Here is a 26,024-nt window from a genome sequence, read left to right as displayed (position 1 = left end):
TTTAATTTTTTAAGGAGATCAACAAATTTTCTAAATTGGCCCGCATCTTTGGTTTTAACAAGCCTTTGAGGGTAAGGTATAGGTGGTTTGTAAGGTGGTGGAGGTACATAAGGTTCCTTCTTTTCTAGGGTTTCCTTATTACTCTCTTCCTTTTCCTTAGGTTCACTTTCCTCAGTTGATTTCTTAGGGTTTTGGTTTTCTATCCTTGGATCAGACGGTCCTTCCACTTCCGTTCCACTTCTTAATATAATTGCATGAGCTTGGCTTCTCGGATTAGGTTGGGGCTGTCCAGGGAATGTACCAGTTGGGGCAGCAGTAGGTGCTTGTTGTTGGGCTACTTGTGATATTTGTGTTTCCAGCATTTTGTTATGGGTAGCCAAGGCATCTACTTTGCTTGCTAGTTGTTTAAGTTGTTCGCCAGTGTGTATGTTCTGGTTTAAGAAATCTTTATTGGTTTGTTGTTGGGAAGCTATAAAGTTTTCCATCATGATTTCCAAGTTGGATTTTCTAGGGGTATTATTGTTAGGCATGGATGGGTTCGGTTTCTGATATCCCGGAGGTATAGATGGGGCTTGATTTGGAGACTGTCCAGGTGCGTACAAAGCATTATTACTCTTATATGAAAAGTTTGGATGGTTCTTCCAATTTGAGTTATAGGTGTTCGAATAGGGGCTTCCTTGAGCATAGTTCACTTGCTCTGCTTGGATTCCAGTCAAGAGTTGACATTCCGCAGGAGTGTGACCTTGGATTCCACAGACCTCGCAATTCTGAGTTATAGCAACCACGGCGGCTGGAGGTGATACGTTTAAACTTTCAATTTTCTGGACCAAAGCATCCACTTTTGCGTTAACGTGATCAAGGTTACTTATCTCGTACATGCCAGTTTTCGTTTGAGGTTTTTCCACCGTTGTTCGTTCGGTTCCCCACTGATAGTGGTTTTGGGCCATGCTCTCGATAAGCTGGTAAGCATCAGCATAAGGTTTGTTCATTAATGCACCACCTGCAGCGGCGTCTATTGTTAACCTTGTGTTGTATAAGAGACCATTATAAAATGTGTGAATTACTAACCAGTTTTCCAAACCATGGTGTGGGCAAAGTCTCATCATGTCTTTGTATCTTTCCCATGCTTCGAAAAGAGACTCGTTGTCTTTCTGTTTAAATCCGTTTATCTGGGCTCTTAACATAGCTGTTTTGCTTGGCGGAAAGTATCGGGCAAGAAAAACTTTCTTCAACTCGTTCCATGTGGTGACTGAGTTGGAAGGGAGAGATTGAAGCCATCTTCTAGCGCTATCTCTTAATGAGAAAGGAAAAAGACGAAGTCGAATTGCCTCTGAAGTGACACCATTAGCTTTAACAGTATCAGCGTATTGGACAAATACGGATAAATGAAGGTTCGGATCCTCGGTAGGATTTACAGAGAATTGGTTCTGTTGCACAGCCTGCAACAGCGAAGGTTTGAGTTCGAAGTTGTTTGCTTCGATTGCGGGCGGAGCAATACTTGAATGTGGTTCATCTTGCGATGGAGCGACGTAATCTCTAAGAGCACGAGCTGGTTCTGCCATCTCGGGTGAAAGAAGAAGATCTTTGAGATCAGGAAATTCGATAGGAGGGAGATTGTTTTCAGCACGATATTCCCGAATTCGTCGTAAGACTCGGAGATATAGCTCGATATCGTTGATTCGTAAATAGAGCGGTTCGCCTTGTGAGCGAGTGCGTGGCATACAAATCAACGAAAGAAAGAATAGAAGAAAGAGAAACCTTAGTCTCTACAGCGTAACGGAAGAGTTACGATATCGATTAAATAAAAGTCCCCGGCAACGGCGCCAAAAACTTGATCGCTCGACTGTGTGAGTCGAGAATGGGATACAAACTGCAAGTGCACAGTTCTATCGCGTAGTTTTAAAAGATATCGATCCCACAGGGACTTATGAATCGATATACCGTTATCTAAGGTTACTACGTAAAGCTAAGGTGAAAATGTTTGATTGTTTGGGGAAAAACTAAGAGCTAAACTAAGATCTAGATTAAATATTAATAAAACGGATATCGGTATGTAGTTCGTCAAAACTAGGGAATCAAGTCTTTGTCGGTTTCTTGGTTTTAAAATAAATCGTTTCAGTTAACTTTATTGGTTAAAGGTTTTATCTCAAACTCTCGCTCTGTTGAATAAACCATGATTTTATATTAATGTAGCTGTCACTTATAATTAAGTCAAAAACCATATTTTGAAAGCAATAAAGTTGCAGAAACTCTTTTTAAGAAAACACTGACCGTTTTAAACACCCTTATCTCAAACTCTCGCTCTGTTGACTTAGGTTATATAATTAAATCCAAATGTTTAACTCTCGTCCTCACATTCAATCTTTAAAAATACTTTTTGGAAAAGGTCAGAATTTAATTAACTCTAAAACTTGCTCTCGCCCTGATCTAGAATTAATGCCTAACTTACACTGTCCAGTTAAAACCTCAAACTCTCGCTCTATTGATTTTAACTTCTTTATGTCCTTTACTTTTGTAAAAAATCTTGTTATTAAACCTGTAAGTTGAGACCGTAAAAGATTGATTTTAATTTTAAGTTTAAATAGACCGACTCAGTCTTGATCCCTTATTCTGCTTACTTTACATACCGATATCTAGGCGAATTAGCCAGACATGCTAAATAAACAAGAATACATATCATGCATAAACAGACTCATTCCAGGCAGACAATATAAATAAATAATAAAACAAAACATTAAATAATGATTAAAGAACCTGAATGCGTAATACAATAGTCTTGAACACTCCACCACAAGCCGGTAGGATTTGTTCTTGGATTCTTCAATTAAACAATAAATTAAACCAAGGAAATAAAACTAGAATCTAACGTAAGGTTAGATCCGATAAAAAGTTGCACAATAGTTTCCGGTGTAGAAACTATTATGCGAAAAATATCTAAATGCTAAAAAGGGAAAGGTAAATTGCAAAGGAAAAAAAGAATGTAGAACTTGCAAAAGAAATAAATAAATAAACAATGTTAAGTTGCTGGAAAAGAAAATAAGCAAAAGCGTGAAAAGAAAGAAATTGGCAAAGCTTCGGCAATGTGAGCGTGGAAAAACCGAGGAACCCTTTTAGGTTTTAGAGATATCTATTTATATTGGTGCTGGTAACTGCTTTTCGTTTCCCAAGGTCTTCAACGTGGCTAAATGCACGGCGTGGATATAGGACACAAACTCCTCAACGTCTCTTCAAGTCTTCTGAGGGCGTTACTTGCGCCAAAAGGGTAGTGGAATGGTGTGACGCTCGTCACACCATGTGTGACGTCCGTCACAAGGCTGTTTTGCGTGACGCTCGTCACGCACACTGTGACGTCCGTCACAGGCACAACATTGGTGACTTGTGCGCTTTGGGCTGGGCTTTGGCATTTGGTTCCTTTTCTCTCCTTTTTGCACCTCCTTTTCTTCCATTTTCACTTGTTCTTCAAAATAGACTACCTGCGACAAATAGGAAGAAAATACCACGTAATATCTCATAAAATGCAGTAAACCGAAATAAATAGTCATAGAATTTAATGGAATTAAGTCCTAAAATATGATATAATTTCGTGTTATCAATTGGATCCTACCCAGCGAGGACGAGGTGAGCGCGCAAGAGCAAGAGCCAGAGCATGAAGAAGCCAGCCGCGTAATGACGAGTAATGATTTTTGTTTCTTTCCTTTTTACTTCTGTATACTGTCACATTGAGGACAATGCATTGTTTAAATATGGGAGGAAATCCTTATCACTCCTCTACTTGTTTCTATTGCTAATATTTTCAGCCAATACAAAATTTTTTGCTTGTTCTTTTCAATCATTTTTACATATTTTGGAGCAACAAAAATATTCCTTAAGATTAAATGCATACCCTACGAGTATATAGGTTGTCTTGTGGAGATTCTGTTAGGAAAACTGAGAAAGATCTGACAAGATTGATACCGTCCCGACACCCTAGATCCCTTATTTCTACGAAATTAGTTTGAATAACCATTATACCGACACCTTAAGTCTCCACTCTAGATTAACCCCTAGTAGTTTATACTAGCAGTCAGCACCGTCTCAAGCGCAAACCACGTGGAGAGCCGATGAATATAAGTGTTTGATGCCTACAAATTAAGAAACTCCTTCATACTGTTGCTATAAAGTAATTGATAAAAGAACCATACAAAAGGTTGCAAAGTTATGCAAAAAGAAGGAATAGAAACCCCAGTTGGTTGGTCCAGAGGTACCTGGTACTGGACTCGGTAGGGCGAACTACGGTTCGATCCCCCACAATCTTCAAAAAGGGGATATATAAAGGGGTACCACACTAGTGTACCAGACCCCCGTGCTAAGAAAAGGATCAAAGTCACTAACCAGCTACTTCACTAAGTGCGTGCGGAGGCAAAGGGCTTAATGTGATTGCGCTAGAACGAAACCGAGTGAAATAGAAACAGAGACACTAGGTCGAGCTATAATAGCATGATTCGAACTGGCCTATGTAAAGGAGAGATCTATGCTAAAGCCGAAAGCTCGTGTCGTCACAGTATCTTTGGTGTTTTACTCAATATCGGACGTCCTAACAATCCACCTGACAACCACGTACGAACGGGTAATGTATTCGCGTTTAACTTTATTTTTCAAATTGTGTTTGCTTGAGGACAAGAAAAGATTCAAGTTTAGGGGAGTTTGATAACGCGAAAACACATCAGATAATTGCCTTAATTTACACTCAAAGATCACACCATTTCGATTAATATCCCGATTATTGCGGAAGTACTCGTGTTGTTTTTGCAGGTATTTGAATCTCCATGCACTAAAGAGCAAAATGAAGAAAAGAAAGAAAAAGAAGAAGAAACAAATGAAAAAGCACAGAAAAACCAGAAAAGCAGATTATGCAGATTTTGTTGATGTGACGACCGTCACAGATTCACGACGCTCGTCACGACCCAGACTGTGACGACCGTCACAGGCCCATGACGAGCGTCACGCGGCCACAAAGTGCGCTTTGAAACAGTCAGCCACAACACCCAAACGTGCCTAAATCTCCTCCAACAAACTTATTCCCACGGATTCCTCACTTAAGACCAAGTCTCCCTTGATTTTCTCAACCACCAAGACCTAATGGACACTATATAAAGGACCCAAATGGGAAAAATTGAGGACGCCTACTTTGAGATTTACGCTCTGTAATTTAATTTTCAGCTTTCTAGCTTTTAGCCTTTTTTTTCTTTCCAGCAACCTTGTTTCCGTTGCTCCATTGTAATCGCCATTCTTTTTAGAGTTTCCCTTTTTCTAGTTAGTTTTCTAGTTAGCCATAGTAGTAGTTTCCTACACTAGGGAACTACTACACTTTATTTAATTTTAGTAGTAATTTGTATTGAAGAAGCAAAGCCTACCGACTTGTGGAGGACTGCTCAAGTACTCCAAGAATCGCTATACTCTGTTGCCTCGATCTCTAGGTTTTTATTGAATTATTATTGTTATTGCCCATTTATTATTATAAGCATGTTTGCTGCAATGTTGATCTGTGTATGCCTTGCGTTTGCTTTATTTAATATGTCCGACTAAACTACCGGTATCGGTATGTAGCAACTTAATCTGATGGGATTTAATAATAATCGGTGAAAACCCTTTTTCTCAAATAACCTTTTAGGCTGAAGTCTTTAATCTAAATTTAATTAACTTTATCACAAAAGCGTGAAAAGCTATTTAATACGATTTTGCCACGAGAGTGGGAAATTAACCAAGGTGAGAACCAACAATCGCGAGAGCGTGAGGCTCGAGCTGGATAGTAAAACTTAAGCATTGAGTTTAAAAACAGCGAGAGCACTTTAAAAGCAATTAGAACTTATTTATTTTCAAAAAGTAACTTTGACTTCAAATGGGACAGCGATAGCGTACATTCTGACTTAAAGTTATAGGCCGAATCAACAACCACGAGAGTGTGAGATAAAGTCTTTTAAGTAAACATTTTCTACTGAGAGATATTTGGCATTTAAATTATTCACCGGTGACTTATCGAATCCCTGAAAATTAATACGCTGCATACTGATTCCTTCCATTAATTCTTTCTTAAAACAAAAATTCCCTTAGATTTACTATTTTGCCCCCAAACTTCTACTAATCATTCCCTTAGCTAAACATAGTGACATTAGTAAAACTAGTTTGACCATAGGTCCCTGTGGGATCGATATCTTTTAAAACTAAAGCGACTGGACTGTGCACTTGCAGTCAAGTCCCGACATACTATATTTTATATATAGCCAGATCGAGCATCAAACCTCTCTCTATAATTAAACATAATTAATTAGTCCAATGCCCGTGAGTACGATCTCAACTTCTCAATAATACTTGTCGTTGTTTGTCAACACTTTCACCTTACTTTTAAACACACCAAAAGATTATCCTAAAAAATGGTAACTTTTTTAGTAGAAACATCCCAACTATTATTCTCCATTGATTTCATACATCTTATAGAGAATTAACCATAACAAGGCGGTGTACCTATATAACATGCACCTTATAATGGTCTTTTAAGCAAGTTATTATGTTCATGTGTGGCATGTGCATTTTAGTTCTTAAAGATCATATCTGAAAAGAACTATCCTAGAGAAGTAGCAACCGTTGCACCCGCAAAAGCTATAAACACTAGCCTAGAATAAGTGACTTATTTGGTAGAAAAATCCCAACTATCATTCTCCACTAATTTCATACATATTATATACTTGTTTACATTTTGTTTTCACATCATCATCCACCATTTTTAGTATTTTCCTCTACACTAACATCAGGCGCAAAGACAAGATTCCTGGGAAGTGAAGTTCATAGAATGCATCATTTGAAAAGTAATTCTTAAAAACTATATTTTTCTTAATTATTCAATTCTTCTTCGTATTTTTCTTTTGTCATTACTTGAGGACAATCAAAGGTTTAAGATTAGGGTGTGATAACTATGTTTTACATAGAGTTATTCATATCTATACGCCTAATAATTGCTAAGTTCTAAGTAAAAGTAAATAGTAATAATAGTTAAATAAATAAATTAACAACATTTAAATTTTAATGAAGGGTCACTCTCATGATTTAGCATTTGACATATATTTTGGTATTTTTATGTGTTTATACAGTGCACCCGCGAGTAATGCTCCATCGTTATGGTACAATAGTGCGCCTGCACCACCGTGCACTTGTAATGCGAATTACCTTATTAATTATTCAATTTTTTTTGTGTTTTTATTTTATCTTTACTTGAGGAAAAACAAAGGTTTAAGTTTAGGGTGTGATAACTCTATTTTACATAGAGTTATTCACACATCTAAGCCTAATAATTGTTAAGTTCTAAGTAAAAGTAAATAGTAATTATAGTTAAACAAATAAAGTAACAACGTTTAAAGTCTAATGAAGGTCACTCTCATGATTAAGCATTTGGAATATATTTTGGTATTTTGATGTGTTTTATACGGTGCACCCGCGAGTAATGCTCAAGCGTTATGGTACAGTAGTGCACCTGCAACGTGAATTACCTTCTTAAATATTCAATTCTTCTTTGTGCTTTTATTTAGTCATTTCTTAAGGACAAAAATATGTTTAAGTTTAGGGTGTGATAACTAAGTTTTACATAGAGTTGTTCCCGCATCTAAGCCTAATAATTGTTAAGTTCTAAGTAAAATAAAATAGTAACAATAATTAAATAAATAAAATAACAGCATTTAAAGTTTGATGAAGGGCCAATCTCATAATTAAGCATTTGTCATAAATCTTGGTATTTTGACGTGTTTATACAATGCACCCGCGAGTAATGCTCCAACTTTATGGTATAATAGTGTGCATGCACCAACACGCACCTGCAAAGAAAACTACCTAGAACACAACGATGCATCTGCAAGGAAAACTGACAACTATACGAGAAGCATTCTTAAACAATCAAGATGCACCAACACTTCATTGATGACGCCGTGCTTATAATAGCTAATAAGGGTGAGTGTTTTAATAAAGTGTTTGTTAACTTGTTTTAATAAAACATTTTTAAACCCATGTTAAGTCCTAGACATAGGATAACGTAGTCCTTAGAGTTATATTATTTAGCATGTTTAGATATAAGAAGCTTGTAATGAAATTCTGAAGATCGTATCTGAAAAGATCAATTCTGGAGAAGATGCACCAGTTGCACCAACATTTAAACACTGACCTAAAAAAAGGTGACTTATTTAGTAGAAAAATCCTAACTATCATTCTTCACTAATTTCATACATATTATATACTTGTTTACATTCTGTTTGCACATCATCATTCACCATTTTTTAGTATTTTACTCTACACTAACATCAGGCACAAAGACAAAATTCTTGAGAAATGAAGTTCATAGAATGCATCATTTGAAAAATCATTATTAAGAAATATATTCTTCTTAATTATTCAATTCTTCTTTGTGTTTTTCTTTTGTCATTACTTGAGGACAAACAAATGTTTAAGTTTAAAGTGTGATAACTATGTTCTACATAAAGTTATTCACACATATACGCCTAGTAATTGCTATGTTCTAAGTAAAGTAAATAGTAATAATAGTTAAATAAATAAAATAACAACATTTAAAGTTTAATGAAGGGTAACTCTCATGATTAAGCATTTGACATATATTTTGGTATTTTGATGTGTTTATACAGTGCATCCGCGAGTAATGCTCCATCGTTATGGTACAATAGTGCGCCTGCACCACCGTGCACTTGTAATGCGAATTACCTTATTAGTTATTTAATTCTTCTTTGTGTTTTTATTTTGTCATTACTTGAGGAAAAACAGAGGTTTAAGTTTAGGGTGTGATAACTCTATTTTACATAGAGTTATTCACGCATCTAAGCCTAACAATTGCTAAGTTCTAAGTAAAAGTAAATAGTAATTATAGTTAAACAAATAAAATAATCACATTTAAAGTTTAATGAAGGTCACTCTCATGATTAAGCATTTGCCATATACTTTTGGTATTTTATTGTATTTATATAGTGCACCCGTGAGTAATGCTTCAGCGTTATGGTACAATAGTGCACCTGCAACATGAATTACCTTCTTAAATATTTAATCCTTCTTGGTGCTTTTATTTAGTCATTTCTTAAGGACAAGCAAATGTTTAAGTTTAGGGTGTGATAACTTAGTTTTACATAGAGTTGTTCACGCATCTAAGCCTAATAATTACTAAGTTCTAAGTAAAATAAAATAGTAATAATTATTAAATAAATAAAATAACAACATTTAGAGTTTAATGAAGGGTTCGTCTCATGATTAAGCATTTGGCATATATTTTGGTATTTTGATGTGTTTATACAGTGCACTCGCGAGTAATGCTCCAACGTTATGGTATAGTACTGCGCATGCACCAACGTGCACCTGCAATGCAAATTACCTATAACACAACGATGCACTTGCAAGGAAATCTGAGAACTATGCAAGAAGCATTCTTAAATAATCAAGATGCACCAACACTTCATTGATGACGTCGTGCTTATAATAGCTAATAAGAGTGAGTGTTCTAATAAAGTGTTTGTTAACTTGTTTTAATAAAACTATTTTAAATCCATGTTAAGTCCTAGACATAGGATAACATAGTCCTTAAAGTTATATTATTTAGCATGTTTAGATATAAGAAGCTTGTAACGAAACTCTGAAGATCGTATCTGAAAAGATCAGTTCTTGAGAAGATGCACCAGCTGCACCAACATTTAAAGACTAACCTAAAATCAGGCACAAAGAAAAAATTCTTGAAAAATGAAGTTCATAGAATGCTGTAAGACCCCAATTTTGATCCTAAGATCCCTCATGCAATTTCATCATATGCATTAGCAATGGGATCATACCTTAACATCCTCATTACCCCTCTTTCATTGGGTTTGTTTTGGGAGAGATCACCAAGCACCATGTGATTGTATCATACTTGTATTTTATCATTTTACTAACCAAAATACCAAAAATATGTCTTTGTATTTGCCTAACTCTTTTGTAGGTAGGGCATGATCACCATTGATCTATCAAGTTCATATCTAGGGTTTGAAACCCTCATGACAAAGAGCACAACCATGAATTGATCGAAGAATGGTTATGAGTATCATATATGAGTTCCATTGATCTCTACATGTCATATTGATCAAGTTTTCTTCAAGAGTTTGAGGGTGATTTGCCTTGGAAACCCTAGTTTGACTGGGTATCTTGAGTAACTTCTCCAACAAGCTATCTCACCAATTGATCAAATTTTTCAAGGGACACTTAATAATTCATTATCTTATGTATATATGATCTACCATGAGCCAATAAAGTCAATAGAATTGAAGGTTAGCAAGTTGGTTGATGGTGGTTAGCCAGATGAATTCATCTAATCAAAACTGGGTCTCCCTAGACCCTATCTCCTACAATTTTCACCATATGAAAATGATTCCAAGATCAAAGTTACTCTAAATGACATTCCAAACAACTTTCATGTTGATACCTAGAGCTAGTTTTTCTTGGAAAATCATCTTCTATGTTGAAACATTATAGGTCATTTTCTCTAAACCCTAATTTGAAAGTCAACTTCCCAAGGCCATAACTTACTCAATTTTTATGATATGCAATATTTCCAAGTTTCACAATAAAATTAAATATGTATAATTCAACTTTGATGTTTGGAGTGGAAGCAAATTCAACTTTTATGAGCATGTGATATGAGGATACATTATAGGTCATTTTTGACCTATACCATTGAACAAGTGATTTTTCCAAACTTCAAAAATGCATAACTCTATCATTCTAAATCCAAATGACATGAAATTTGTGACCATTTTGAAATTCTTTGAAAGGTATACAACTTTGATGAATACACTTTTCTCATTTCAAGCTCACATAAAAAGTTAAGTAAGGTGGAATATTGAGATATATGACTTTACACTTAGGAAAATTTTCAACATGTTGAAATTTCCAAACTTCGACCTCCAAGTTCACCATGATCCAAGCTCCAAATGAAGAAGTGTTCAACATCAAACTCGTTCCCCTTGATCCAAGCTCTACAAAGAACCCAAGTTCATGCATTTTGGATGAGGTTTGCTAGGGCTGCACATGGCTTTAACAGAGCTGCATCATTGGAGGAAATCAAATAAACAAACTTCATTTCACATTGCCTTGCCAATCAAGCTTCATTCAGACTTCAACATGATTGATTTTGGACCTTAATGCATTGCCTCATGGGCCTGTACATGCCCATGCACTCGTGCCATTCACATTGCTAAATTTGGACAAAATTTCAAGTGTGAAAATATCACTCCCTCATGCTATAAATACATGACCTCTGTGCTCAATTCAAGGACCTGGCGCGCCAACTTTGCCCCCTAATTCAAACCCTCTCATTCTAAAGGAAAACCGGAGAATTTTCACTTTGAAAATTGAGTTTGAATCTCAACTGTTGGAGATTCAAAAACTCCAGGATCCAAAGCCTTGCACCCTTGCTAATCACTTCCGAAAGCTTCTCAAGTGTGATCAGATCGTGTTTGAAGCAAGCAACATCAAGTTATGCACAACATTGAAGGTAATTTTCAGAAAACTTCATCTCTTCGATTCTCACTCAATTCTCTTGGATCTTTGGTTGTGTGAAGTCCTACCAATGTAGGCAAGAAGATTGAGTTGCTTAGAGGTTAAATCGAAGCAACTCAGTTGACACACCTCAAAATTCAACTCCTCATATCTTTCTATATATGTGCAGTTAGTTAAAATTGAGGTGATATTCGTGATCTACACCATTTTATCTTTCAGATCATGTCCTCCTTTTTCATTTATGTTAAGGTGATGAAAGAACCAGTCCGGCCAGGGTCATCGGAGAAGATGACCGACCTTTGGCTCCGGCGATAAGCTGGAAGTGTTCTGAGCCATTGGATGGATTTAAAATGTTTTAATCACGGACGTTGCTTGTAATGACCAAGTGTGTGGCGCGCTGACTAGCGTGTACCATGGAACGGGCGTTTCTCACCACTTGATCTGCCACCTCAATTAATGAGGCAGATCAAGTGGTCCACGTTTTTTGATATTTTCTGATTTTTCTTTTATTCCTTTTATTTTCATTAATTCATATAAATTTTAATATTGATCCAAAAGATATGAGAGTTTCACCAAAAATTTTCAAATAATATCCTCTTTCATATTTTGAATTAAAATTATTTTTTGGATCATTATTAATACTTTTCATAATTTAATTGATTTTATGATTGTTTTTAATTGTTTAAAAATACTTTTAAGTCTTTAAAAATTCTAAAAAAAATTCTCCAAGGTCCTTTGACCTTGTTTGACCTATGACAAATCTCATGGCCATTTCTTTGGTGTTTTGATGAGGTTTTAGGAATTTGACAAACCATATTTAATTTAAATATATTATTTTAGTATTTTTAATTTGAATAAATGCCAATTAATTGCGTTGACCTATTGTGATGACTTTTATAAGTTTGACTCTTGTTGTTGGACCTTGGTCAAGGTTGATTTGACTTTGTCAAGTTAATATCATTGGATTTAAGGGATTGATGGAATGTACATTCCATCTCCCAAAATGAATGGATGATATTAATTTGGTAAAAGTCCTCCTTTGACCAATTTGAGTTTTGATCCATCCCCCCTCTTCATCTCATTCCCATTCTTTATGCATTCATCTCATTTGGCCTATGATATCTCTAAGTCCTAAGGCTAGTTGATTGTAAAATCAACATAAGCATGGATGAGATTATGCCACCTCTTTTGCATATCCTTTTTGTGTGTGGTATGTTTCATGAGCATAGTCCATTATACTATGTCTCTAACATGTATTAACACCAAAGTTCTATTGCCCGACCTCAAATAGTTGTGACTTCTACATAAGTCCAATTACGGTTGCTTAACATAGCGCTAAATTTGTGACACAAAAAGGCATAGCATTCTAGTTAGTGAGATTGTAAGTCTCCCCTCTTTCATGGTATTATGTGGAAACTTGGCCTTTTTTCATTCCTTTGGAGGATGTCTTGGTTCAAGGATCCATGCTTGTGATAAGTGGGTTGAGTGTTCTCCAAATAATGACTTAAAATGAAAAGCAAAAGCAAAACAATACTAACTTCTAACTCACTAACAACTAACATTTAATTTCAAGTCCTTTATTTTTAATGCACTTTAATTTTTAAAGTTCTATTCATTTGCCATTATTCATACCATTCTAATTGTTTATGTTAATGTCATTTTCCCTTTTGCCCATTTGGACCATATTATGTGATATATCTTACTTGTGTATATTTTGTTTGTTTGTGTGGTCTTGGAACATTAATGTACATAATAAGAACAAAAATCCTAAAAAACTTTTGTGTGGACTGTTGACTTTATCTTGGACAAATTGGACTTAGAATTTAGGCAACCTCCCTATGCTAAAGGACTTGGCCAATGCCAACTTTTGTGAAACCAAGTGATTACAATTTGAAACTTTATCTGATACATCATTCAAGATCCCTTTGAGTTCATCTGCAACATGATCATTGTGAAGCTGTTATTTTAAGCTTGTGACTTATGGCATTGTGGAATTCATCTGCTACATGGGCACATTTGAAGAAGATCATGGAGTGGCTAAAGCTTGGATGTGGATATCTTTATTTGATGCCTTGCTCTTTAAGTTAATATTGTATGCATTATTTGTTGCTTGATTCTAATATCCAAGGGAATTTGGGGTTTCTATATGGCATTCTTGCCTATTGGATTGCTACCCATCGGTCAGATCTTTTCAACTCTTAACTTTTAATTTTGTGCACAGGATTAGTCTCTTCATCTCCTCCCCATCTCTTTAATTTCAAAATCTCTCCCTCTTTTAAAAAATTCTTTGTTTGAACTTGTTATTTTTCTAAATTTTGACCACTTTGCAAACTAGAAACTCTGGCCTTATGCCATTGCATTTTCAAACTTCTTTTCTTAATCAAACTTGTAAATAGACTTAACTATACTTGACCTAAACTTTCAAAATCAAAAAAAGAACTAACTCATTCAAACCATTTTTAGGCCTTTGTGCCTTTCAAAACTTAATTTTTGATAAAAGCAATGCATCCACTTTGAAATTTGTATCACGAACTACGAGGTTTTGATCCCTCATTTTTATGTTGGTACATAGGCATAAGTCCGAAGGTCTTGTTAAACACAAAAATATAATTAATGAATTCTTTTCTCATCCCCTCACTCTATTTGTTTGTAAACATCATTTTTGTACAAAACACATATGCACACGAAAAAGGGCTCCCTAGGAGTACCTAGGACACTTTGGGTGCTAACACCTTCCCTCTATGTAACCAACCCCCTTACCTGTAACCTCTGACATTTTATTAGTTTTGATTTGAAAACTTCTTACTTTTTGGTTTTGTTCGTACTTTTTCCCTTTTCCCTTGGAAATAACAAAAGCGCGGTGACGACTCTGGTTTTATTGATCTCTAGCTTATCCATAGCTTGATGATCATGAATTTACCGCTACAAATGCATCATTTGAAAAATAATTCTTAAAAAATATATTCTTCTTAATTATTCAATTCTTCTTAATTATTCATTTCTTCTTAATTATTCAATTATTCTTTGTGTTTTTATTTTGTCATTACTTGAGAACAAGCAAATGTTTAAGTTTAAGGTGTGATAACTATGTTTTACATAGAGTTATTCACACATATACGCCTAATAATTGCTAAGTTCTAAGTAAAAGTAAATAGTAATAATAGTTAAATAATAAAATAACAACAACTAAAGTTTAATGAAGAGTCACTCTCATGATTAATCATTTGACATATATTTTGATATTTTAATGTGTTTATAGAGTGCACCTGCGAGTAATGCTCCATCTTTATGGTACAATAGTGCGCATGCACCACTGTGCACTTGTAATGCGAATTACCTTATTAATTATTCAATTATTCTTTGTGTTTTTATTTTGTCATTACTTGAGGAAAAACAAAGGTTTAAGTTGAGGGTGTGATAACTTAATTTTACATAGAGTAATTCACGCATCTAAACCTAATAATTGCTAAGTTCTATGTAAAAGTAAATCGTAATAATAGTTAAATAAATAAAATAACAACATTTAAAGTTTAATGAAGGTCACTCTTATGATTAAGCATTTGGCATATATTTTGGTATTTTATTGTATTTATATAGTGCACCCGCGAGTAATGCTCCATCGTTATGGTACAGTAGTGCATCTGCAACGTGAATTACCTTATTAAATATTCAATTCTTCTTTGTGCTTTTATTTAGTCATTTCTTAAGGACAAGCAAATGTTTAAGTTTAGGGTGTGATAACTTAGTTTTACATAGAGTTGTTCACGCATCTAAGCCTAATAATTGCTAAGTTCTAAGTAAAATAAAATAGTAATAATAATTAAATAAATAAAATAACAACATTTAAAGTTTAATGAATGGCCAGTCTCATGATTAAGCATTTTGCATATAGGTTGATATTTTGACGTGTTTATACAGTGCACCCGTGAGTAATGCTCCAACGTTATGGTACAATAGTGCGCATGCACCAACGTGCACCTGCAATGCAAATTACCTAGAACACAACGATGCACCTACAAGAAAAACCGACAGCTATGCAAGAAGCATTCTTAAATAATCAAGATGCACCAACACTTCATTGATGACACCGTGCTTATAATAGCTAATAAGGGTGAGAGTTCTAAGAAAATGTTTGTTAACTTGTTTTAATAAAACTTTTTTAAATCCATGTTAATTCCTAGGCATAGTATAACATAATCCTTAGAGTTATATTATTTAGCATGTTTAGATATAAGAATCTTGTAACGAAACTTTGAAGATCGTATCTGAAAAGATCAGTTCTGGAGAAGATGCACCAGTTGCACCAACACTTAAACACTAACCTAAAAAAAGGTGACTTATTTAGTAGAAACATCCCAACTATTAGTCTCCATTGATTTCATACTTCTTATAGAGAATTACCCAGAAGAAGGCGGTGCACCTGCATAACATGCACCTTATAATGATTTTTTTAAACAAGTTATTGTGTTCATGTGTGGTGTGTGCATTTTAGTTCTTGAAGATCATATGTGAAAAGAATAATTATGGAGCAGCTGCAACTGTTTCACCTGCACAAGCGATAATCGCTAACCTAAAATAAAGACTTATTTGGTAGAAACATCCCAACTATCATTCTCCACTGATTTCAGACATATTATATACTTGTTTAAATTCTGTTTGCACGTCATCATCCACCATTTGTTAGTAGTTTTCTCTACACTAACCTCTCTATATAATTAAGCATAATTCATTAGTCCAATCCATGTGAGTACGATGTCATCTTCTCAATAATACTTGCCATTGGTTGTCTACACTTTTGTCGTACCTCGGAAAAGAATTGAGAGAACGACCTAGCGAAGCGCAATCGCACGCTCGCAATGATGTACTGAACAGAGTCGCCATCAAACTTTATTTATTCCTAAAAAGGAAAGGGGAAATATCGATAAAACCCAGGAGAGAACGACAATGATATTGGTCGTCGCAATCAAATCAGGGTTCAGGAGTCGATTACACAAGGGGAATGTATTAGCACCCCTCACGGCCGTTGTACTCAACGAGAACCATTAGGTTAGTTGTGCGCATTAGTGTTAGTTTGAAATGTTAGGATTTTCAAGTTATTAAGTGGGAAAGAAAGAATAGAAGAAAGGAAAATGTTTTTGGATTTTCGACGAAGGACTAAACCTAAGTTTTTTATTAGTGGGCTTGACAAGATTTACAAATCCTGCTCCTACGTATCTCAATAGAGAACTCAAGGCTTACGTAGTTCTGGGTAGAAAAATATTCGTTTGTTGGTCGATTTTAGTGAAAGCTACTTTGTGTCAAATCGATGAAAACGTTGTTGGACTACCCAAAACAGGTGGAGAAACATTGCCTTGCATTGTTTTAAAACATAGTAACTTTCGTTTGAGAAAAGGTTTAAGAGTCAATCGCACGGCGGCGAGAAAAGAAATTGATTGATTTGATGTGTTTTAAGTAATGGCGAGAACTTGGATGGGCGGGATATCCATCTCGAATCCTAGTCTCAGGAGTGCGTGGTATCCACCATGTTCCATTTCCATCTTTATTGAAAAGGTGTTTAATAAGAATTAGGTGTTTTTTTGAATTTGATTGAGAAAGGGTTTGATGAAACCGCATTAACAATTTTTAAGTGATGGCGAGAGCTAAGATAGGCGAGATATCCATCTCGAATCTTAGTCTCAGGAATGCGTGGTATCCACCATGTTCCATTTCCATCTTTATTGAAAAGGTCTTAAATATGAATTAATTATTTTTTGAGTTTTTATTGTGAAAATGGCTTGACATTGGATCAAGCATTTGATGAACGATTGAGAAAGATTTGAATGAAATGGTTTGAAAGAAATGGAATGCATAGAAATGGGTTAATTTGTTTATTGAGACATTACTCGACGTTGGATCGAGTCATTATTTTTGATATTTTTGAAAAGAAATTGGTTTTATTCTTGTGTTAGTAGATAGCTAAACAGTCAAGCAAGTAAAGAAATTAAGCAGTAAAATTATTACATTCCATGGGAGTGGGGGTACATTTTGTCGAATGGGGATTCAAGATAGAGAAATAACTAAATCGGGCCCAATCAAACGAATAAATAATGCATGAGTGTAGGTGCAAGAGAACTGTCTCATTGTAAGAAGGTCCAAGAGTAAGCCATGTGAAGAAAATAACAAATACAATAAGTTATATTTACAACACACTTAAAAATTAAATTGAAAAAAGTAAAATCGATATATGCACGGATTAAAATCGGGATGCGAATCAAAGTCGCATAACGCAAAGACGTGCAAGGCAAATGGAAATTGAGAAACAAACAAAAACAAAAACAAATTCCTACGTAATGTGCTCAAAGTCGGTTTGCGCATATTGATAACAATCGAAATGTCATATGCGATTAATCATAACACGGCGAAATTCTATTGTTATCTCGATAAAATAATCATGGATAAACAACATGAGAGTAGTTGAATCCATAAATAAAAATCGATGTTTCAGCAATTAAAATAAGTCAAATGGGAAAACATTAAAATCAATGAGTGTTGGATAAATGCATATAATATAAAAGGAAATTAAAGGAAAGAAAAATGAAAATTTTATTGTACATCAAAATCTAAATGCCATACACGGGTATCGAACCCACCACACTAAGGGAGGCGAAATTGCTTTCTCTCCACTCTGCCATTGATGGTCATTTGTTAACCCATTCAACGACTTAAGCATCTAACCAAAAAACAAACGAAACAAATAGAGAAAAAAAATGGAAAGCCAACATGGGCCACGAATACTTGGGCCGAGTGAGATGTCCAACGAACCCTTGGACCGTGGAGACTCGGGTCACACAAAACCCACTCCAAGTTGGCCAAGATGAGGTGGCGATTCAATGACCAAGCCCTTAGCCGCTTGGTTGTTGGGCGATAACCAAGGAAAAACGGCCACCATCAATTGTTGGCTGGCAGCTTTTAATGAAAAGCTGCCGAAATGAAGGGTCAAAAGCTGATTAAAGACATGGGAAAATGAAAACGCAGAGCATTGGGGATGGCAAGCTTTATGCATCGGTCCAACCACCTTGAATCCTTTGATAAACCAAATAAATGAAGCAACATAGAAAATGAACAAATAGGAGAGGGAATAAAGCTCACAATCAAAAAACTTCATCTGCGATTTCCAAAAGAAACAAACTCACTTATTCATCTCAAATATTCATTTTCTTTCCATTTTGAACATAAAACAAAAAAATCAAGAGCAAGATAAAATCACAAACACAACATAGGCGGCGGTATTGCTAAAGCAACATGGAGGCTTCAATGAAACCAAATCGGAACACAACCATGGTTCCCTCAGAAGGAAGCAAAGCAGAATCGAAACATAGAAATAAAACTCGGAAAGGAAGCTAACCGGTTGCAGTGAGATCAACCGACGAATGTAGGTAAGCGTTTCGCCTGAACGTTTTCCCCTAGCGTTTCCTTTCTTCTTGTTCGTCTGTTACGAGCCCCCGTTCGTCCTATGCTTTTTGTTTTGCAGAACTCTTCCTTCCTCGTTAATGAACAGTAGCGGCTACTCTCTTCGTGTTCAGTGGTGGTGGCAGCTGGAGATCAGTAGGGTTTCGATTGGAATTCTTTTAGGGTTTTTTCTCTATCTCTCCCTTTTATGAACAATATCCGTCCCCCTTATATACGAGTGATCATCCTTTCTTTCCCTGCTGTGTTTCTTCAGAGTAGTGGAAAACGTCCGTACGGAAGACGTTTGGAGATTTTGTCTTCACTCGAGCTGGTGGTCCCTCTCGATCCTCTCCCTCTCTAAAAACTTATACTGTCGGTAAGAAATAATTTCACTACTGTAACCTTCCTTAGACAAAAAGTTTGCGTTTTTTGGAATTAAACTGATTTGGGTGTTATTGTTAATTCGAGCTAGACCATTGTTGTAGGGAAAATATCACACTGTGTTGAGCTTGGACGCCACCTGCAAGGAAAATGGTTCGTTCATGCCATATGAAAGTGCAGCTGCAGTGGGTTCATTGATAGTTCCATGGACGACAAGACTGACAAATCTACCAGCATCTTTGTTGCTTGCCTCTGAGCAAGATAATCCTCTGGAAGAGATGAACCTTTGAAATTTGCTTTAGACCAGCATTTTAACCGCAACTGAGACATCCAAAGGCATCCAGGAAAAATTAAGAATTATCTCAAGCCATTCATTGTCAACATGTTGAGGCAATATTCTTAGCATTTTGGGTGAGAGAGTCCGAAGGTGTGCCTGCATAACATGCTACCTATGACCTTCCGGATTGGAAAATACCTCAGTACAAATGCCACAAACCCAAATTTTTCATGTTTTATTGGCTTCGGCATAAAATAATGTTTCAGATAAAACATCTTTTGGCAAAGTCTTTTTTGTATGTGCCGAGCTCAAAATTAGTCACTGCTTCCCTTCCATGGCTTTGGATAGCTGATGTTGCTTGTTAGTGTCGTTGGAATATTTACTTCCCATCGTATGTGTATCGTTGACGGACAAAGGAATCCATGTCCTTGACATCCTTTGTTGTGCCAACCTCCTTCTTTTTCTACACAGTATGCAGCAAACTCCGGCCAAGACCACTACACTCACTACCCCAACGCTCACGCCAGCTATCAGGCCAACATGACTAGAACTCGAACCAGAGGTATCACCACCAGCACCAGACGCCGCATTTGCACTGAGACTGCCAATAGAATTGTTCATTTTCATGATCTCCAACCCATTCAAAATAACATTGGGGTTGTACTTATTCGAAGTGGAAGCGCCAATACTTACATTTAGTTTATTGCTGTCAGCTAGTGGCGCAATCAAATCCATAAAATATGGAACACCCAAAACATTATTACCTTTAGAACTAAGATCAAGATCCTTAGCAGCTGCCATTGAGTCAATATAAACATTAAAGTAAAGTAAATTGAGAGCTTTATTGACTATATCATAAAAGTGAGCTCGAACAAGGTATTGAAATCCAGGCTCCACATCAAATTGCCATGTCACATTGAAATTAAGATTAGTATCACTGGTGGACGTGTTCGTGTTCATCTCCGTGGCAGTACCATAAACACTAAGCGGAGCAGTGTTTTGTGTTGCTCCTCCATCAGCATACTTAACACCAGGAATATTCGAAACATCATTGGCAAGGTTCGATGTTAGAAGAAACTTTAGATCTAAAACCCAAGTTCTCCGAAAAGGGTCCTCTCTAGATGTAACAACTGGACCACCCATGTTAACCCTCCAAACAGTCTCCAAAGCTTGAGCCCGCAAACCCGAATACGACGTCAACGGATTCAAGTGAAAAGCATCATCAGGAATGAGATCATCAGGGACAGAAACAACCTCAATTGCATTCACAAATGCAACTGAACTATCCAAAGGACGAAAGGTAATCTCAAGGGTATCTGTGGTAACATTGATAGAATATTCCTTCATAAAAGGATTCTTCTGCATAGTTAGACCACTAATAAGAACAATGGTTTGCGTCGATACATCAAATTTCACAGCATTCAAATTGTGTCTATCATAAATAAATGGAAAAAAATAAAACCGGATCCAGTGTCAACCCTGTTGGTTAATTGGAAAAGTGTACTTTGAAGATCCAGTGAAAACTCTTGCAGTTCTATAAAGTGGTGATTCATCATCTTTAGAAGAAACTGAATTTGCAGAAGTAGTAGCAAGAATTTCTTGCTGAGTTGTAAGTAACTTCTTAGATAAAGTATCTGAAGTGAAATTGCGGTTACCTACTGAAGTAGTTGAAGTTGATCCACAATCTATAAGGTAATTATCAGCTGGAACAAAAGTTGCACAAAAACACACCAAAGGCAATAGATTCAAAGCACAGATAATAAAACCAACTTGTCTCCAATCTATCATAATGGGTTTTCTGTTTTGCTTAAAAAAAACTATCTTTTTTAAGCAATTTGAATCCTAGGAAGATCTTTTAACACTGTTGTAGTTCAAGTAGAATGACGGTAGAGAGAGAGAGAGGAGAAGATAAATTTGAAAGGATTTGTTTTTTGTTATTTTGAGAGAGAGATTTGAATGGAAGAAGAAGGAAAAAAGACAAGTTGAGGAAGAATATAGTGATCGCTCGACTGTGTGAGTCGAGAATGGGATACAAACTGCAAGTGCACAGTTCTATCGCGTAGTTTTAAAAGATATCGATCCCACAGGGACTTATGAATCGATATACCGTTATCTAAGGTTACTACGTAAAGCTAAGGTGAAAAATGTTTGATTGTTTGGGGAAAAACTAAAAGCTAAACTAAGATCTAGATTAAATATTAATAAAACGGATATCGGTATGTAGTTCGTCAAAACTAGGGAATCAAGTCTTTGTCGGTTTCTTGGTTTTAAAATAAATCGTTTCAGTTAACTTTATTGGTTAAAGGTTTTATCTCAAACTCTCGCTCTGTTGAATAAACCATGATTTTATATTAATGTAGCTGTCACTTATAATTAAGTCAAAAACCATATTTTGAAAGCAATAAAGTTGCAGAAACTCTTTTTAAGAAAACACTGACCGTTTTAAACACCCTTATCTCAAACTCTCGCTCTGTTGACTTAGGTTATATAATTAAATCCAAATGCTTAACTCTCGTCCTCACATTCAATCTTTAAAAATACTTTTTGGAAAAGGTCAGAATTTAATTAACTCTAAAACTTGCTCTCGCCCTGATCTAGAATTAATGCCTAACTTACACTGTCCAGTTAAAACCTCAAACTCTCGCTCTATTGATTTTAACTTCTTTATGTCCTTTACTTTTGTAAAAAATCTTGTTATTAAACCTGTAAGTTGAGACCGTAAAAAGATTGATTTTAATTTTAAGTTTAAATAGACCGACTCAGTCTTGATCCCTTATTCTGCTTACTTTACATACCGATATCTAGGCGAATTAGCCAGACATGCTAAATAAACAAGAATACATATCATGCATAAACAGACTCATTCCAGGCAGACAATATAAATAAATAATAAAACAAAACATTAAATAATGATTAAAGAACCTGAATGCGTAATACAATAGTCTTGAACACTCCACCACAAGCCGGTAGGATTTGTTCTTGGATTCTTCAATTAATCAATAAATTAAACCAAGGAAATAAAACTAGAATCTAACGTAAGGTTAGATCCGACAAAAAGTTGCACAATAGTTTCCGGTGTAGAAACTATTATGCGAAAAATATCTAAATGCTAAAAAGGGAAAGGTAAATTGCAAGGGAAAAAGAATGTAGAACTTGCAAAAGAAATAAATAATTAAACAATGTTAAGTTGCTGGAAAAGAAAAATAAGCAGAAGCGTGAAAAGAAAGAAAATTGGAAAAGCTTCGGCCGTATGAGCGTGGAAAAACCGAGGAGCCCTTTTAGGTTTTAGAGATAGCTATTTATATTGGTGCTGGTAACTGCTTTTCGTTTCCCAAGGTCTTCAACGTGGCTAAATGCACGGCGTGGATATAGGACACAAACTCCTCAACGTCTCTTCAAGTCTTCTGAGGGCGTTACTTGCGCCAAAAAGGTAGTGGAATGGTGTGACGCTCGTCACACCATGTGTGACGTCCGTCACAAGGCTGCTTTGCGTGACGCTCGTCACGCACCTTGTGACGTCCGTCACAGGCACATCATTGGTGACTTGTGCGCTTTGGGCTGGGCTTTGGCATTTGGTTCCTTTTCTCTCCTTTTTGCACCTCCTTCTCTTCCATTTTCACTTGTTCTTCAAAATAGACTACCTGAGACACATAGGAAGAAAATACCACGTAATATCTCATAAAATGCAGTAAACCGAAATAAATAGTCATAGAATTTAATGGAATTAAGTCCTAAAATATGATATAATTTCGTGTTATCAAACTCCCCCATACTTAGATCTTTGCTTGTCCTCAAGCAAAATTCAGTATAGAAATCGTTTTCAAAAATTTAGCCAGGCGAAGTTTCAAAACACACATCAATTCGTAATAGGTTGCAAGTGGATTTTGTTTAGAAGCAACTTGAGTTTAACCTTGACATCAACAACTACCGTTACAACCTCAGATAACCCGACCTTATGCAAACCAGTTCGAGCAATGCCATTATAGCTATCCTAGTTCCTTTACTCTTATTTCACCCGTTTTCATTCTAGCGAAATCACATTAAGCCCTTTATCTTTTCGCGCACATAGTGGAGTAACCGGTTAGTGATTATGATCCGCTTTTAGCTAGAAGTTCTGGTACATAAGTCGGATAACTTCGTTATTCAGTCCATTGCAAATTGTGGGGGATCGAACCGTAGTCCGCCCTACCAAGTTCAGTACCAGATACCTACTGAACCAACTCATAATGGATCTTTCATATTGTGTTTTTGCACGATCTGCAACCTTTAGATTAAATGATCTGGTAAGGATCACCTAATTTAATCAGTGCATTTCCTGATATATTCATATATTTTATGTTACTTTGGGGGATCATTCACTTATATTCATCGGCTCTCCACGTAGTTTGCTATTAAGATGGTGCTGACTTCTCGTATAAACTACTCGGGGTTACTATAAAACTAAAAGTTCGAGGAATCGGTATAATAGGTACTTATCCTGATCTAACATGTTGAGGTTCTCATAGCGTTGTTATGGTAATGATTTTTGTCTTGATTTCACTCAAGTTGTATAAAATAAGCGACCTTTATACTTATTGGGTGTGTTAAATTTTTGTTATGGCTCATGAAATTTTTTGAGGGAATAGATAATAGAAATTTTCACACTCGGGACTTAACTTAAATTTTTTTTTTTTTTTTTTTTTTTTTTTTTTTATTAATAGGAAATAACATTAAAAGGAAAAGTACATACTTGAACAATGGAAATAGGAAGAACAAGTTTTCCCCCCCATACTTAAATTAAACATTGTCCCCAATGTTTTAAGGAAATGAAAGACAATATGGAAAGGAAAAAGAAACTACAACTAAGGTTGTCTTCCGCCTCTGGTTCTTGGACCTGGTGATCTCTGACGTAAGTCTAAGTTGTCGAACCTGCTGAACAACTCAGTAAACCGCTGGTCGGTTATGGCATTCCTAGCATCCTGTTGCTGTTGCATTTGACGCATCATCTGCAGCATTTCGACATTCTGTGCCTGCATACCGTCGATAGCATCCATAATGTCGTCGTTGGTTGCAGGCCTTCTTCGTCGACGACGTTGGGAGGATGGGCCAGTTGCATTACTGGAAGGGTTGAGCGGGACTGACTGTTGTGTAGGCGGATGATCACCTTGTTCCATTTCTTCAAACTCATCTGTTTGCGGGTTTGTTTGTGAAGGCTCGGTGGTTTCGGGAGCGTTTAGATCGTAGAGGTGGCAGTCGGGGTTTGTGACATCAGTGCGGGCAGTATTTGGTAGAACAACGCTTGGGACTGCTTGGTTGTTCACCATAAGATGATATCCTCCGCATACTCTGTTCTTAATCAAGCGGCTGGATCGACAGTAGCTGATATCCATAGATAGGGGAGGTAGGGATTCTAAAGTTTGAAGTTTATCCCCTAGGTGTAGGCCAAGTGCTATGGTGGTGATTAATCCACCGATTATAAAAGGTTGCCTGCCTCTAGCACATAAGGTGCGGATATGATGAAAGAGAAAGGAGGCGGCGTTTACCTGAGTATCTGGTTCGAAGACGCACTGGAGGAAAAATAGTTCCTTTGAGTTGACCTTGCTGTTGTTTGGCCTTCCAAAAACTGTGTTTTGCAAGATGCGGATAAAGTACCGGATAGTGGGGTTATGTATATGGGAGAGAAGGAGCTCTTCCCAGTTGTAGGTATCTATACCGGAAATTTTCTTAAAAAGGCCGAAAACACCAACTGTGTTCCAGTTTGAGGTTGGAGGGATTCTGGCGTGCAGCAGACCTTCTGTGGGAAATTGTAGCATGGTACTCAATTGGTTTTGGGTTAGGGAGTACTCGGTGTTAAACATACGGAAGGTTGCGGTACCGGTTAAAAATTCGTCTTCACCGGCGGGAGTGGTGTAGTCGTATGAACTTAAGAATTCTAAGGTTAGGGATGGGTAGGTGGGTTGATTATGAGTGCAAAGGAAGGTTAAGTTGGCTTGACGGAGCATCCATTCGATACCTTGGAGTAATCCTAATTGTTGTAAACAGGTTAAATCGGGGTACCTGGTGGAAGCGACGCCTCGCTGTTGGAAACGCTCGAATTGCTCCCTTTGATAATTGTCATCTTCGGATCGGAAGATGATATTTCCGAAATTCTGATTTCCCGCCATTGTGATGAATTTTGAAGGGGTGATTTGGAAAGAAAAAGAAATGTATTTGATAGGAGAGAATTGTTTTGTGGTGAATGAAGGAAGGTTTGGTGGGTATTTATAGGAGAGGAATTTGGAAGGTGGAAAGAAAAAGTGGTTGAAAAGTAATTAAGTGTGGTTAAATGAAAAATGAATGGGGAAGGTAAAAAGTTAAAGGTGTAACGTTCGTCTCCAACGGCTCCTTAACGTTCACTAGTCTGAGGAGTGTT

At 36.3% G+C, this 26,024-nt stretch overlaps 2 pseudogenes; one reads left to right on the top strand and one right to left on the bottom strand.

Annotated features, from left to right (window-relative positions):
• The first annotated feature begins 1,077 nt into the window (after positions 1 to 1,077).
• LOC127089186 (uncharacterized) lies at positions 1,078 to 1,177 on the top strand (annotated as a pseudogene).
• Positions 1,178 to 19,951: 18,774 nt separating this feature from the next.
• Positions 19,952 to 21,553, bottom strand: LOC127078579 (receptor-like protein kinase HERK 1; annotated as a pseudogene).
• Between the last annotated feature and the right edge of the window lie 4,471 nt (positions 21,554 to 26,024).

Source organism: Lathyrus oleraceus, chromosome 5 (assembly GCF_024323335.1).
Source record: "Lathyrus oleraceus cultivar Zhongwan6 chromosome 5, CAAS_Psat_ZW6_1.0, whole genome shotgun sequence".
NCBI lineage: Eukaryota > Viridiplantae > Streptophyta > Magnoliopsida > Fabales > Fabaceae > Lathyrus > Lathyrus oleraceus.
The sequence above is the reverse complement of the archived record's forward strand: the minus strand, read 5'-3'. Positions and strand labels throughout refer to the sequence as shown.